Source organism: Armigeres subalbatus, chromosome 2, assembly GCF_024139115.2.
Source record: "Armigeres subalbatus isolate Guangzhou_Male chromosome 2, GZ_Asu_2, whole genome shotgun sequence".
Classification (NCBI taxonomy): Eukaryota; Metazoa; Arthropoda; class Insecta; order Diptera; family Culicidae; genus Armigeres; species Armigeres subalbatus.
In genome coordinates, this window is record NC_085140.1 from 12,998,262 (window position 1) to 13,012,811 (window position 14,550).

The window sequence follows — 14,550 nt, forward strand, 5'->3', positions numbered from 1 at the left end:
AAATTTGTTCTTATGCTGCATGGGCCAACTGTCATTCTATGAATGTTAGTGTCATTCTATCGATTGAAATGGCTTATTGTTTGCTGTATAAAAATGTAAATAAAAGGTTTACAAACAAAATAAAAATATGTTGGAGATCAGAAAAGCATGCTCTTTATGTTAAACTATAAAAAACCTCATGTTTTTCTTCGCTAAGCAGCCCAATTCCTCCGGAAGTTCCTCCAGGAATTCCTCCGGAAGTTCCTCTAGGAATTCCTCCGGAAGTTCCTCTAGGAATTCCTCCGGAAGTTCCTCCAGGAATTCCTCCGGAAGTTCCTCCAGGAATTCCTCCGGAAGTTCCTCCAGGAATTCCTCCGGAAGTTCCTCCAGGAATTCCTCCGGAAGTTCCTCCAGGAATTCCTCCGGAAGTTCCTCCAGGAATTCCTCCGGAAGTTCCTCCAGGAATTCCTCCGGAAGTTCCTCCAGGAATTCCTCCGGAAGTTGCTCCAGGAATTCCTCCGGAAGTTCATCCAGGAATTCCTCCGGAAGTTCCTCCAGCAATTCCTCCGGAAGTTCCTCCAGGAATTCCTCCGGAAGTTCCTTCAGGAATTCCTCCGGAAGTTCCTTCAGGAATTCCTCCGGAAGTTCCTACAGGAATGACTTTTAAATCTTCCATAGAATGTCTAACCCAATTTCCACCCACCACCGAGAATTCTTCCGGAAATATGTCTTGGAGTTTTCCAAGGAATACTTATGGAAATTCATTTGCATATTCCTCAAGAAAGTTCTGATAATCCATCAATTCTTTCAAAAATGAACCTAGAAATCACCCCAGGGCAAATTTTTCAGAAATTACTTCCAAAAGTCCTCAATTTTTTCCAGATGCGTCCACCCAAATTACGCTCCTAGAAATTCTTTCATAAGTCATTCTGCCTTCTATTCCTCCAGGAGATTCAGTGTAAATTACTTTAAGAATACTTTTCTATGCCCTTCCAGAAATTTCACAAAATAATTCTCGGGGAATTGCTTCGGTAATCTATTTTTAAATTCCTTAAGATTAAACCAAAAACATCCTGGATATTTTTTGAGGAAATGTTCGAAGGAGTTCTTGGATGAATCCAAATTCTCGAGAAAAAAATCTGAAACAGTTCCGGTAGAAACTCGAAGAGTTATTTCTGGCTTAAATAACTATAGGAAATTTTAGATGAATTATTGAAAGGATTTCGAGAGTGTCCAAAATGCACGTTGAAACTGTTGAAAGCCTTCATTAAAATAACCTATGAAAATATAAAAATATGAAAGTATAAAAATATAAAAATATAAGAATATAAAGGTATAAAAATATAAAAATTTAATTTTTTTTAAATATAAAAATAGAAAAATATGAAAATATGAAAATATTAAAATATAAAAATATAAAAATATAAAAATATAAACAATAAAAATATAAAAATATAAAAATAAAAAAATATAAAAATATAAAAATATAAATATTGAAAATATAAAAATATAAAAATATAAAAATATAAGAATATAAAAATTTAAAAATATAAAAATATAAAAATATATAAATATAAAATGCAAAGATATAAAAAAAATAAAAATAAAAAAATGAAAATATAAAAATATAAAAATATAAAAATATAGAAAATATGAAAATAAAAAAATATAAAAATATAAAAATATTAAAATTTGAAAACACGAAAAAAAACATAAAAATATAAAATATAAAAATATAGAAATATAAAAATATAGAAATATAAAAATATAAAAATATAAAAATATAAAAATATAAAAATATAAAAATATAAAAATATAAAAATATAAAAATATAAAAATATAAAAATATAAAAATATAAAAATATAAAATATAAAAATATAAAATATAGAAATATAAAATATAAAAATTTAAAAATTTAAAACATAAAATATAAAAATATAAAAATTTAAAATACAAAAAAACATAAAATATAAAAATATAAAAATATAAAAATAAAAAAATAAAAAAATAAAAAAATATAAAAATATAAAAACATAAAAATATAAAAATACAAAAATATAAAAATATAAAAATATAAAAATTTAAAAATTTAAAAACATAAAAATATACAAATATAAAAATATAGAAATATAAAAATTTAAAAATATAAAAACATAAAAACATAAAAATATAAAAATATAAAAATATAAAAATATAAAAACATAAAAATTTAAAAATTTAAAAATTTAAAAACATAAAAATATAAAAATATAAAAATTTAAAAAAAAAGAAAAAACATAAAAATATAAAAATATAAAAATTTAAAAATATAAAAATATAATTTTTTTTAAATATAAAAATAGAAAAATATGAAAATATGAAAATATTAAAATATAAAAATAGAAAAATATAAAAATATAAAAATATAAAATATAAAAATATAAAAATATAAAAATATAAAAATTAAAAATATAAAAATATAAAAATATAAAAATATGAAAATATAAAAATTATAAAAATATAAAAATTTAAAAATATAAAATATAAAATATAAAATATAAAAATATAAAATATAAAAATGCAAAAGATATAAAAAAATAAAAATAAAAATATGAAAATATAAAAATATAAAATACAAAATATAGAAAATATGAAAATAAAAATATATAAAATATAAAATATAAAAATTTAAAATACAAAAAAGCCATAAAAATATAAAATATAAAAATATAAAAATATAAAAATAAAAAATATAAAATATAAAAATATGAAAATATAAAATTTAAAAATTTAAAACATAAAAATATAAAATATAAAAATTTAAAATACCAAAAACATAAAAATAAAAAAATAAAAATAAAAAAATATAAAATATAAAAATCAAAAAATATAAAATATTAAAAATAAAATAAAAAATATAAAAATATAAAATATAAAAATATATAAATATAAAATATAAAAATTTAAAACATAAAATAAAAAATATAAAAATATAGAAATATAAAAATTTAAAAATAAAAAAATATAAAAATTTAAAAGTTTAAAAATTTAAAGACATAAAAATATAAAAATATAAAAATTTAAAAATACAGAAAAAACATAAAAATATAAAAATATAAACATTTAAAAATATAAAAATATATTTTTTTTAAAATATAAAAATAGAAAAATATGAAAATATGAAAATATTAAAATATAAAAATAGAAAAATATAAATATATAAAAATATAAAATATAAAAATATAAAAATATAAAAATATAAAAATATAAAAATATAAAAATTAAAAATATAAAAATATAAAAATATAAAAATATAAGAATATAAAAATATAAAAATATAAAAATATAAAAATATAAAAATATATAAATATAAAAATGCAAAGATATAAAAAAAATAAAAATAAAAATATGAAAATATAAAAATATAAAAATATAAAAATATAGAAAATATGAAAATAAAAAAATATGAAAATATAAAAATATAAAAATATAAAAATTTAAAAATACAAAAAAAAAAACATAAAAATATAAAAATATAAAAATATAAAAATAAAAAAATATAAAAATATAAAAATATAAAAAAATAAAAATTTAAAAATTTAAAAACATAAAAATATAAAAATATAAAAATTTAAAAATACAAAAAAAAAACATAAAACTATAAAAATATAAAAATAAAAAAATATAAAAATATAAAAATATAAAAATATAAAAATATAAAAATTTAAAAATTTGAAAACATAAAAATATAAAAATATAAAAATATAGAAATATAAAAATATAAAAATATAAAAATATAAAAATATAAAAACATGAAAATATAATAAAATTATTTTTAATGTTTGTTTTTAATTATTTGAATTTTAATTTTTAGTTTTCATTGTTTATTTTTCAACTTTCTTTTTCGAATTCATTTTCAGTTTTATCTGATTTCTAATATTAATTTATCTTGTTTGATATGACCTTACCGTTAAACTATTAGGATAACAGAGGATAATTTTGGTAGCACTCCTACTCCCGTCCTAAGCGTTCATTACATATCCCAATCAAACGGCTTAGTTGTTTACACATCATCACTGGAAACCTTTACCTACTATGCAATTCGTAACTAGTATAGATAGTGGAATATATAGATGAGCGAAGATAAATCCTCTGTCTCCAAACGAACTGTCAAACGTGTCTCCAAACGAGCATGACGTCACGATTTCAATGGAAACGTTAAGGACTGTTACGTCATATGCGCGTATGCACGGGCAAAAAAATCGACTCAGCCATGCTTTCGCTCAACTATAGATTCTACTATCTATAGTAACTAGTAATTCGGGACGGTAGTAAAGATGCTGCTCAAATGGTTGCTCTCCCTACCGCTTTTGTGATCTTTAATAAGTTTACCTTTGACACGTCGGCACCTCCGTACAACTCATGTTTTGCTAATTATCCAATCGCTTGTTATTAAGGTGTGCTTTCGATTCCGGAAGAGAACCTGTAATAGATTTTCGCCGATCACATCGGCTGGGGCAGAACACTAAATGAATGAACAACATACCTGCGGAACCATAATATTTTCTTATCGTCGAACGGGTACCTTCGCAGGAAAGCAACGAACTCACAAACTCCATTATTATACCTGGGGAATGAAAGTAACTTGTAAATCAAGCATCATGCACCTGAGTTTCTCGAACGCATCAAATTTTGCACTTCCACGGCTGACAATAAAATGGATGCTTACCTGTGGTATTGTTTTTCTCACCCTCATGATGAGTATTCGATCTGCACCTTAGCACGAATTGTTGTCAGCAATAGCGATGGACACTGCACTAGTTCAAGTTCACATTTTTACAAATAAATATAGTTTTAAAAGTAAAATGTTGATCGCCGATCACTGTCGTTCAGCGCAAACAAAAAAGTGAAAATGGCTGTCAGTTGGCTACTGTGTTGTTGACGAGTATGCCGCAATTTTTGAAGCGATATTACGTTGATTTCTGTAATATTATATATTATTGTGAACCAGCATGATGTGCAGCATTTTGAATGTACTAAATTGTTGAAAAATATGGTCAATTTTATGCTTTAATGACGTAACCGAGAGATGATTATTCTCAATCAGATTTTACGGGTAGCGATGTAATAAAGCGTTGAAGTGACGTGATAATACGTAAAATCACCAATTACATCAATTTATTGGGTACGTTTCGTAAAGTTGCGTCGCTGCATTTTAATATTTTTTTTTGCTGTGTATTATAAATATCCCGTGGAATTGCAAAAAAAAACGCACGGACAATAAAAACTTTGAAAAAATTTACGTTCAAATACCGAAAAGTTTTCCGGGAAAACTTTAGAATTTCACATAGAAATAGTAGAATTTCCGAAAAATTCCCCGTGGAAATCTCGAATAATTTCCCGAGGGAGTCTAAAAAAATGCCTGCGAAATTCAAAGAATTTCGTATTGATATTCCGAATTATGTTCCGTTTAACTATTTTTTTGTTGAAATCCCCATTTTAAGTTCTGAAGAATTTTCCTTGGTAAATTCATGAAAATTACAGAGAGTTTCTCATGAAAAAATTTCCCGCGGATACTAAGAAGAATTTTCTGCGTAAATTCCTGTGAAATTCCGTGCTTTCCGTGCATATTTTAAACAACTTAATATAGAAATTTAGAACAATTTCCTGAAGAATTTCTCATGTAAATTTCGGATAAATGACAAATAATTTTCTTTGGAAATTCCAAAAACCTTCCCCTTGAAATTTCAAAGAAACTCTCATGAAAACTTCAAAGTAGTTCCCGTGGAAAATCCGAAAATAATTTTCAAATAAGTATTTTGGAAAAACTACAAGATTTTTTTGGAGAAGTTCAAAAAGTTCTCCCGGTAATGCCTTGAAAATGTCCACAAAAAAATCGTCGCCGCTCGAGACGGGCACATTGACCTGCCCGTAGGTCAACGACTGGGTCGGTAAGCCATCAAAACCCGGTGAGTCTATCTAGTGGATAAAGTCTTTTTTGTGGAGTGGCGTCCGCTGAGGGCGCCTCGTAGTCGTTTTTTTGTCCAGTCAAAAGACTGAAGGAATGCGCCTTTAAAAGCCATTCACAAAATTGGTGACACCGTGAAGCGTGCGTGACGAATTGCTGCCGCTGAAAATTCTTGTCACCAGGAGCGCAGAATAGCCGACAGATGCGCTGCTAGAAGGTGACGTCACACGAAAACTCTGAAAGCACATGAGCATATGAGAAGATAGTCAGGGAGAGAAATCGCACACAAGACAGGGACAGAGTAGAGAGGACGAACACAAAATGAAAACGTAATTATCAATGACACCGTAAAACCAAATACATGTAAACAAAAATCGAATATGTCTCTCTTATAATAAATGTAGTTCTGTCCCAATTCCCTGCTGTTTAATTGATTTATAGTGTTTTACGTCACTTCGTGTTTGTTTGTTTGTTTCGAGTCCCGTCCTCCACCATATGGGAGTGTGACGTAAGGGGTAGTCAGTCCACCTTCTATGTGTTGTTTGTTGCGCGACGATCGGTGGATCTCAGATGATGAGCAGCATAACCTGTTGCATCGCATTTGAGTATGAGTGGATCCCTTACCGAATTCTCTGAGTGCCTTCTGGTTGTATGAGGACGTTGCGATAATTAGGGTAAACCCGTTCGGTCGTTGGTTCGCTAGCTAGCTGAAACGATCCGTAAAATTCCTTTCGAGGAGATTAAATGGACTTGCTCTAAGGAGATTCTCGTCCGGGCAATAAATCAGCACACGTGGTCTCCCCCGTGGAGTGGCGCTTAAGCCACGTGTTTAAGGGTGGATCGACCCTGCTAGCTACAAATGGCGTCCGTTGTCAAGGATTTTGTAATCCTTTCTACAAGAAATAACGGGAGCTGTTCACGCATTTTGCCTTTCCAAGTCATAAACTAATTCATATTTGTGAAATGAATAAAAAAAATCGCTGCTATGTTGATGAATCTGGGTTCTTAATATGTCTTTACTTTTCTGTCATTGCAAGGGTCCTCAACGACTCCTTATTTTTTATATTGAAATATATTTCATTTTTCTACCATGCATATGTACACTACACGTGCATGGAGGCGCATGATTGCTGGTGTTTGTATGATGAATCAATGACCTTTAAGTTTCGAAAAATTATATATCCAGTAACGCATCCCCGAAGGGCCGTGCGGTAAGACGTGTGTATACAAAGCAAGACCATGCTGAGGGTGGCTGGGTTCGATTCCCGGTGCCAGTCTAGGCAATTTTCGGATTGGAAATTGTCTCGACTTCCCTGGACATAAAAGTATCATCGTGCTAGCCTCATGATATACAAATGCAAAAATGGTAACTTGGCTTAGAAACCTCGCAGTTAATAACTGTGGAAGTGCTTAATGAACACTAAGCTGCGAGGCGGCTCTGTCCCAGTGTGGGGATGTAATGCCGATAAGAAGAAGAAAACAGCGTCCCCGAAATCTCAAATTGGTCGACCTTCGAAATAAGCACGAAATGAAAGAAATGGGGAAGGATTGATTTTACATTAAGTTATATTTTTATTTATTTAATTTATTCATTCAATCTACAAAGAAGCTACTACTACTGAGAACGCTTATAAACCTTATGACCAAACCCATTTAAAACAACTGTTCGACTCCAAGTTCATTAAACCTACTGAGAAGCAACATCGAGAAATATCAATCTTCCTAATCGCATCTCCGGTTAGTTGGGAGACAAACGGGACGCATGGAACGTGACTTGTCCACACCGGCTAAGCACTTGCCATTCCATCAGCACTGCTCCAACCCAGGCTCCGGCATACGATTTTGTCGTTCAGTGCGAATGTCCAGTCCAGCACCTTGTATCAAGCTCATAATTTAACCTTCCACATTTACCGAATGTACCACCAACCAATGGATGGTGTACCGTTCGTTACATGAAGACAGGTACATTTACTAATTCTCTCCTGAAGTCGCCATAAATTACAGTCCTAATCCAATTTACTTAGAACCACCTCTACGGACAAGCCCCTGGGGGAGGAAGAAGAGGTTCTCCAATCGTTTACTGGCGGTTCACGAAACGTACTTGGATTATACTTTTTGTGTGTTTTTATAATACTTTTATCACTATTTTGTTTACATTCGCTTTAAGCTTGTTTGAAGTAATCAAGACTAGTACAAGATACTGTAATCGACTTAAAGCTAGCTATTTTAAGTTTCATTTATGAAGCTCTGGATTTAATTAGATTGAATTCCCGCTTAATAATTTCTGTTTGGATTAGTATTTTATTTTATGTAATAGAATTTGCATTAAAATTGGAGTCATTGTATAAAGCTGGATGATTTGTATTTATATTTATTATTCAACAATTAAACCTAAAAGCGCCAATTTGTAAACTTCTTGCTGACAGTCGATTCTTGCTCATAATTTTTCTTCCGACCCAAGCGAGCACCGAATCTTTCCACAAGTTTCCAGTCTCGATGACAAAGATGAACCGACTACAAACGCAACATCATCACTAGCAGCAGCAGCAGCTGTAGTGAGCCTTTCGATCTTAGTAGAGGCCGTCGCTCTGGGGTGATGAATGCTGATAGATGTATTAAGGTTATTAAATTTCTCTGCGCGTTGATTATGGCAGTAATTAAGCTGCTAAGCTTGTTTCATCGACATCGTTGTCGGCAACTGCGAGGGCACTCCACTTCGTGGAACGCATCGTTTCTGGAGAGCAAGAGCCATGCTGTCTACTGTTGATGATGGCGACAACAGTTGATACGACGAGACACCATAGGCATTGGCAATTTAGGTTAAAGTTTAACGAAAGGATTAGTGACGCTTAGGGGCGAATGTTTGCAGCATTCCTAATGGCTAATAACTTCCGTGCCCGGTTGTCCTCTGTCCGGGATTGTAGCCAGCGGCAGCAATCAGCATGTACGTCACGTCAAATGGCTACTGGTTGACTGATTGTGTGTTCCTACTTTTCGGGAACATTACCCGAGGGTTGAAACAGCCACCGGGTAATCATGTCAGCCATAGTTTGTTGATAATTGAGATCCGACATCGTTGCGGTATGGAGCGAATGTGGCAGCTTCTCTATATTTAACTCGAGAACATTAACAACATCGTAACCTTTTTTTACGTCGAACCTTTGAACAGACAAGAGAGAATAGCTTTCTTCAATGCTTATACAAATAAGCAGAAACAACTTCGTATCATTTTATACGAGCTATTGAAGCAAATTTATAATCCTTAACAACACAAGCCGATAGTCAGCAGAATTACACGTGCTCAACTCATGTTCAGACCCAACCGAAGGAAACAGTCGAGAGTATGCGTTCGTACTTTGTGTGCCCTCTCAAGTGTTTCGAATGGACCCTGGAGCTGTTGCCTGCAGCTGATCGATTGACTTGGAAGAGTGCACTTCCGCCATCTCGAAATGATGGCACCGGCTGCTGTGGATAGACAAACAACGGTCCAGTTGACACGCATTCTAGTCGGGACAGTGGAAGCTGCGACAGCCGAAGTAATATGCTACATTGCATCCCAAGAGTCATCGAAATGAAACACAAGCCAACAACACTCGGACGGAGTTCTCCTAAGCCAGAGCAGCCCAGTAGCTATTGCATCGCGTCCTCCTCTGGTGGTTGTGCAGCATTCGTTTGTTCGTTAGTTCGTTCCGAGAGATGCGGCGGGTACTTATTCGGTGATGTGCCGGAAAGTGTTCCCGGTGGTAAGTGGTTGCAATAACAATAACTTTCTCTGCCGTTGTTGGTGCGAAAGAAGGAGGGAACGGGTGGTACTTTCACTGGATGCTGCTGCACTATGCTGGTCATCATCGCCACCGTCGGAGCAGTGTGAAAAAGTGCAAATATTCATAGGTAGGGTGTACGAAACCGTATAAAGTCGATAGAGTAAGGTAACTTAAAAAAAAAAATTACATAAAAAAATTATTTAGAGCTTCTTAGTAAAATTCACTTGTCATAAACCTAGTTAGTACTATCCCATTTAATCCCACAAGTCGATTTAAATGACGGTCCCGTAGCGTACTTGGCTATCCGTTCGCCTTATAAGCGGATGGTTATGGGTTCGATTCCCAGCAAGCCATGTTCAATACCTCCCTCTCCCTCGAGGGCGCCCGTCTAACGCTTGATCTTCATCCAATAGCCAATAACGATGTACTTCCCAAAGAATCGACAGGAAAATTGCAAAATTGGCACAAATAGATCCCAACACCACTTCCAACAAAATAAAAGATGACCTGGACTTATCTGTGAGCACCGTTACAATCAGACGACGATTGATGGAAGCCAAGCTGTATGCGAGAAGCCCTCGGAAGGTACCTCTGTTGACAAAACGACATGTGTCAAACCGTCTGAAGTTTGCCAAAATGCATATCGGTTGGCCGAAGGAGAAGTGGCGCAATGTTTTGTGGACTGATGAGTCCAAAATAGTCCTGTTTGGTTCAAAAGGTCGTCGACAATACGTGCGACGTCCTCCATGCACAGAATACCAACCAAAGTATACGGTAAAGACTGTGAAACACGGTGGAGCCAAAATAATGGTATGGGGGTGCTTCTCTTACAATGGTGTTGGGCCAGTCTATCGCATACCAGGCATCATGGATCAACATGGGTACATCGCTATACTCAATGAAGTAATGTTCCCTTATGCAGAGGAGGAAATGCCCCTGAAATGGTTGTTTCAGCAGGATAATGATCCCAAACATACCAGTAAACGTGCCAAAGCATGGTTCCAAGAGAAGAAAATTGAGGTTATGGAGTGGCCAGCGCAGTCTCCCGACCTCAATCCTATTGAAAATCTGTGGGGAGATGTCAAATACGCTGTTTCTGAAGCAAAGCCGAAAAATGCGGATGAACTATGGACTGTAATGCGTGATTCCTGGGCGGCAATACCTGTTTCCCGATGCCAAGCTCTTGTGGACTTAATGCCGAGGCGCTGCGCAGCTGTAATCAAAAACGGAGGATACGCTACAAAATACTAAGGTGTGCGCACACTTTACTGGAACAATAATAACTAAATTCATTTTAAATCTTTTTTTTTTGGTGAACTCGAATACTGCTATTTTTTTGAACAGCGACTTTTTGATACTTATGAAAATTTCAATCACAAATAAATGAACTCTCAAAAACAAAACACATACAAAACTTGGTGGGAAGTTACCTGAACTAAGGGTAAAATCAGCAGTGATTCAAATCGTTCGGGGCTGTCAGCTTGAATATGAATCTGAAACATTCATTTTCCCGGGAGCTGTTCTAGATTCATTTTTTATACCAGTCAAATGTCAAAAAAATAAAAGTGGTATAACCCTCCGTTCTATTTTCTGCAGATTTGAACCACGATTGAATCACGAGATTCAAATATTTTCCAATTGTTTTGGTGTATGAATGCGTCATTTTATCTACGGATGAATCCACTTTGCAATTACGGCGCCTTTCTTGGCGCCAACATGATGATTTCATTTAACTGAAAATTTGAAAAACATTAATAGAACACTGCTGGGGAAACCAGCGAGTTTGTTCTATTTGGCTCCAGATTCAAACTAGAATAGTGGTCGAAAATTTGGAATGAAACTGAATCAGATTTTACTCTAAACACTAACAAATAAATCCGAATTATACGTTAGGCCTCGATTTCTGACACTTTTTCTATTTAGAAACCACCACTGCTATTATTTTGAACACAACTGTACTTTGCACTGCTTACTTTTCAAAGTGAGAAATGAGAAATGAAGAGTGAAAAGTGAGAGAAAAGCGATGTGAGTAGTGAGACGTTTCACTACTCACTTCGAACTTCTCACGTTTACAACGAGAAGTGAGAAATGAGGAGTGAGAAGTGAGACGTCACAGTTCTCACTCTTTTATCTCACTTCTCACTGTAAAGAGTGAGTAGAGCTAAATGAGAAGTGAGACGTCTCACTTCTCACTTCTCACTATGAGAAGCGTGGAGTGAGTAGTAAGATGTCTCACTTCTCACTTTTCAAATGACTTATTCGGCCAAATATCCTGCTCAGCCAAAAAACCTATTCGGTCAAATGTCGAATTCGGTCAAATGTCCTATTCGGTCAAATGTCCTATTCGGTCAAATGTCCTATTCAGCCAAATGTTCTATTCGGTCAAATGTCTTGTCCTATTTGGACATATCGGCACCAACATTTCAAAAAGGCGAAACTGCTTTTGTAAACAAGAGCTTCTCACGTCTCTGGTGGGCTTATTTGTGCTCACCCACACAATCCAGCACCATTAAATTAAAGAAAAGGATTCGATGCTTCCATCAGTGGTATTGGATTGCGTGGGTGGACTCAAATTAACCCACCAGCGACATGAGAAGCTTTTGTTTACAAAATCAGTTACGCCCTTTTGAAATGTTGGTCTGACCAAATGTCATACTATGACCAAATGTCATACTCGGCCAAATGTCTTGTTCGGCCAAATGTCTTGTTCGGCCAAATGTCCTGTTCCGCCAAATGTCCTATTCAGTCAAATGTGAGATATTCCTCCAGAAGTTTTTCGTGATAATTCATTTAAAAATTCCTCCCAAAATTCATTTGAAAATTTCTCCAGATGTTGCTTGCTTATGAACTTTCGTCAGAAACTACTCACCGAATCCTTGCAGAAGTTGCTCAGAAAGTTACTTCGGAGATTTCTCCAGAAATTTCATAAGAAATCATTCCAAAAATCCTTTCGGGAATAAACCCATTATTTATGAAATGTAAACAAAGAGACCCCCTTTTTTGACCTTACGACGTTTTCAAAAATCAGGCTAGAATTTTTCTCATCTAAAGGAATTTCTGGAGGAATTTCCAATTTTTTGTAACACTCACGGTAAGTTGGTTATAACGCAAATCCTTCTATAATTAGTAATACAGAATCCTTTCGTACTTATATTATGGTAGTCTTCATCGAAGATAATGCACATTCTTCTACGATTGCTGAGAATGAATTCAGTAATGCTAAGAACTTCTCCAGGAAGTTTTTTGGAGGAATCCCTTGATGAATTTTTGATGGTATTCCCGGTGAAATTCCTACAGGAATTCATGAAAAAAAATCGTGGAGGAATTACTAAAGAAATATTCTTTTGAACATACTTCTAGGAATTTTTTTATGAATTCTTCTAATAAAACCTTTGAAAATTTTAAAAACTACTCCGGAAACTTCTTATAAGAACTTTAAAATGAATTCACAGAGGAATTGCTGTACGATGAATTTATTTGAGGAATTTTTGAAAAAACTCCAAAAGAAAATCCCAAACGAATTATTGGAGGAATTTTTGGGAAAGATCATTGGCAACATCTTGAACAATTTCTTACGGTTTTCTTGGAGGTATTTCTGAGACAACTCCTGAAGGAAGCTCAACAGCAACGTCAGGAAGGCTTTTCGAAGGAATTTCTGAAGAAAGTTCCGATGAAACTCTTTGAGGAATCTCCGATGGAATTCCTGAGGGAAGTTCATAAGCAAGATCTGGTGCAAGTTCCTTGAGAATTTTCGGAGAAAGACTGGATTGAAATTGAAAGGAAGTTTCAAACGGAATATCTAAAGATATTTTCCAATTAATTGTTTCAAAGTAAGTTAAGATATCGTTCCTCAAATAACAGTTTCAACTACTGACGCCAAATTATCAATGTTTCGATTACGAAAGGAATCTCAGAAGAAATTTCCGAATGAATATGCGGATGGATTTCTTACATAAATTCCTAGAGTTTTCGTTGGAAAGAATGTAAAAAATATCCATGGCGAAATATCGGAAGGAAGTTTTGGAGAAATTTCCAGAAGAATTTATAAAACAATTTTCAACAAAAATCCTGGAGGTATTTCCAAAAAGTGGAGGAATTTAAAAAGTAATCCCTGAGGTAATTAGCTCCATCTAGAGAAATTCCAGATGATATTATTGATGAAATTTCCGAAGAAATAACCAACGGAATTGTCAAAGAAATGCCTGGAAGAACTTTGGAAGAAATCCATTATGGATTTTCTCAAGAAATTCTATTTGGAACTTCTTAAAGAATGTCTGAATAGATTCCTTGAAGAATTTTTGGACTGCATTCCTGGAAAAAACAACAAAAGAATTTCTGAAATAATTTTCAAAGTAACTTCTTGAGAACCTTCCGAAAGAAAATAGGAATTTCGGGACGAACTTCCGTTGGGAAGAATTCTGAGAGTATTCCGAAAGAACCCCTGGGGAAATCCCCGAAGGAATATCTGGAACAATTTCCGGAAGAGTTCCCAGAGGAATACGAATTAAGTACGAGACACTGAAGATGGTCTTACGGTCTCGAATATTGGTCATTTTCGTAGAGGTACCAGGGTCAGTTGATAAGAAATTTGACTAAAAGAAGACCAACAGAAGTAAGTTTTAGGGGCCTTGCGACGTCACAAAGCAAGACCATGCTGACGGTGGCTGGATTCGATTTCCGGTCCGGTCTAGGAATTTTTCTGGTTGGATTTTGTCTCGACTTCCGTAAAAGTAGGGAGCGGGACTATTTGGGCAGCACCCCCTATTCCCGTCCGCAACGTTAATAACTCGACCACGTTCCAACCAAATGGCTTGATTTTTTGTACATCACTAGATATCGACAGAAACTAACCATGTACT

At 33.4% G+C, this 14,550-nt stretch overlaps 1 protein-coding gene across 6 annotated transcripts in view; it reads left to right on the forward strand.

The window, feature by feature from the left end:
* LOC134217767 (uncharacterized) overlaps positions 1 to 14,550 on the forward strand; it is a 566,229-nt gene that overhangs the window by 199,192 nt on the left and 352,487 nt on the right. The gene's annotated exons all lie outside the window — the stretch shown is intronic.